We start from the raw sequence: 3,104 nt of genomic DNA, 5'->3' as shown, positions 1-3,104 counted from the left end.
GGGGATCACACACCTGAGACTCACCTGAGCGCGCGCGCGGGGGGGGGGGGGGGAGGGAGAGACGAGTTAGACTGCCCATCGAACCCCGCCAGTCCTGAGCGTCTCGGTAACCTTTCTGTGCTCGGCCCCTGGGTAGAGGGCCGTCGCAATCGTGGAGTAGAGCTTGTACGGCGAAAGCTGCAGTTCCTTCGGCGTCTGGCCGAAATACTGTGAGAACGCGCACGCGCCCTTGGCGGGGTCCTGCTCGTGCACCAGCGCAATCGGAATCTGGAGGTCAATTGCACGCTTGACCATCTCTGCAACGATGCCTGCCGGGTCGAGAAAGGCGTCGTGGTTGAGGTAAAGGAGGAGCGCCGACTTGCCGGGTGGGGCGGACATGCCAGCTGCAAGCGCAGTCTCCGCCTCGGCGATGCTGATGGCGCCACAGCTCGATGCACCGCTGCTCGCGTGAGAGCCTTCCTGGGCCGCTCCCTGCACCTCCTCGGCCACCTCCATCACGCCCACATTCGCGGTGCAGACAAGAAGCACCACAGGTGTGGCGAAGCGGTAGGGTGGCAACTCGCCCGGTAGGCTGAGGCCGGACCGGAGCGGACTCTGGTTGTTGACGTAGAAGGGGAGATGCCGTAGCGCACGCAATGCTAGGAGCTTCAGCGTCTCGACCTGGAGCGGAAGTGTGCGGAGACTGAGATGCCACGATGAAGTGGCGCGGTCCAGGGTTTCTGGCACCTGGAAGTCGTGCGAGCGCACATACGGGACTGGGTCCAAGGCAAAAACCTTGTTCAAGATGTCGTTGGTCCACGCCTGCCCCTTGTCCGTACACCATCTGCGGCACTCGGCCTTCATCTCCTCATTGCTCGCGCCTGGTCGCCACGCCCAGAACGACTCAGATGGAGGACGACGGCGAGCCACGTGCACCCAACACATCGCGCTCGCCTCCCTTTGCAGCGTCCACCTCAATCACCGAGACGACGGGCCTGTCCAGCTCCACCGCCCTGTAGACCTCACGCCTTTAGGCACGTGTGCACGCCGCTGCTTATCCCACCCCGGCCAGTGTTGGGATGCGAGGGTGGGCTCAGGACCTGCAGTTTGCGCTCGCAAAGTAGTTCTTCGAGAGGAAGACGACGAGGCGCGGCCGAGTCGCATGGGACGCCGCCGTTGCCGCTGGAGCTTGTCGGTGCCGCGCACATCCATTCTTTCACCAAGGAGCTGTCTTCGCAGGACACCCCCGCCGCTGACGAGCAGTGCTCAAGGCGCATCGCCCCCGGCCACCGTGAGTCCCACCAGCCGTACGTCTTGACCTGTACAATTTCGGTACCATGCGGCACGGCAATCGTCCATGACGAGCCCGCCGGGCCATTGAGCATTGCTGCCCCTTGAAATCCGCTGGTGTACGGGTCGTCGCCGGAAGCGCCGCAGCTGGTGCCGCGATCCACTAGGTTTGTGCAGATCCGAGTCCGGCAGTCATCCTCGGCCGTCCATGTGTTAAAGATCCCTGTCTGGGTGTTCGCCTTGGCCCGAAGCGTTGATTCCTCGGAGCATGCAACCACTGCAACGTCGGTGACCCGCTCCCCAAGAGCATCGAAGAACTCCATCTCGGTGATATCGAGCCAGCAGGTCGAACTTGAGTCAAAGCATGAATCGATGACCACCTTGTAGTATGATGCGTCAGGTGTGGAGTCGGTCGGCGCTGCTGAAGGAGCAACCGTTGGGTTTGTAGTTGTTGGGTTGGGGCCGGCACACTGTGTACAACCCTCGCAGGCGCTGCGCTGGCATAGCTTCGAGAATCCCAGCGTGTGGGTGGCACAGTAGCTCTTACACTCGCCGTTGGCCAGCGACGGCGACGCGGGTGCTTCGAGCAGGTACAGATCAAAAGGAACATTGGGTCCTGAACGGCATTTGTCAAGTTCGATCCCGCCCTTGCGGAAGCACCGAAATGCGTTGGCGTTGCGAACCGTGTCCGTGAGGACGGCCTCGCAGCCCTCCGTGGAAAGGCATGCTGCTTGACACGCCTCAAGGGAGTCCGCACCTGCGAAAGGCTGCCAGTCTTCGCCGTCGAAGTCGAATTCTATGCGCGCCCCGTTGCCATTTCTTCCGCAGCCAGTCTGTGGGTGCCGCGTCCAGAGGCCCGGGAGCAAGGCTGGCAGCAGGGCGAGCATCACCCTGGCCAACGTTCTCTCGAGAGAAAAGGGAAACTCGGCAGAGACGCGGGTGCAGCCAGCAAACTGATGCTGAGCAAAGCTGCCACTGCCCGTCACGAGACCCGTCACCACAACGATGCTTTTGCTCTGCCCTGTGGCCTGGGAACGTTACTCGCGTATCTGGAGCGGGCGACGCTGGAGGCGACGGCCGACGCTGGAGCGGCGGCGTTGCAAAACTACAAGGCCGTAGCTCCTGGTAAATTGTGCAATAGAGAGAGTATTGCAAGTGCAATACGTGCAATAGATGGCAATACAAGGTGTAGAATGCGTAAAAGTCTCTCTCTTTTCCAGACTTGTGCGCGTCTCTCTCTTTATTCCAGACTTTTACGCCTACAACAAGCATTTTTACGCTTTTTTGAGCCATTTACCCTCAGCTGGTTCCCGGCGGGAAATTCAACCTCAACTTTATGGCCCCTCTACCAGTCATACACGCCGTGCTTGGCCATTAGCGCCGCCGTGGCCGCGCTCCCGCCCGCGCGCCTCTGGCGGCTGGCGGCGGCCCTCCGCCTCCCGGCGCCGCCGCCCTCGCCGCCCAAGCGAGCGGACCCGCCGCGCGGCTCCCGCAAGTGAGGCGCGTGCGCCGCGAGCGCCTTCCGCGCCGCGTCGCACGCACCCTCGATGGCCGGCGCGTCGGACTCGTCTCGTACACGCTCCGCCAGCGCGGCGGCGAGGCGGCCAAAGCCGTGCCCCCCTCCCTCGCGCGGGCGCAAGACGAGCTCGACCGCGCCGGCGCAGCACGGGCTCTCGAGCGCTCCTACTCCCTCACGCTCGAGCTGTGAAGCGTCGCCGCGCACTCTCACAGCGGGGGCAGGCACCCGGGGGGGGGGGGGGGGAACGTGCTTCCCCACCTTAACTGGAAAAGGGGGTGGTGGGGGTGGTGATGATGGTGGTGGGGGGGGGGGGGGG

This window comes from Emiliania huxleyi, assembly GCF_000372725.1.
Source record: "Emiliania huxleyi CCMP1516 chromosome Unknown EMIHUscaffold_170, whole genome shotgun sequence".
Lineage (NCBI taxonomy): Eukaryota > Haptophyta > Isochrysidales > Noelaerhabdaceae > Emiliania > Emiliania huxleyi.
The sequence above is the reverse complement of the archived record's forward strand: the minus strand, read 5'-3'. Positions refer to the sequence as shown.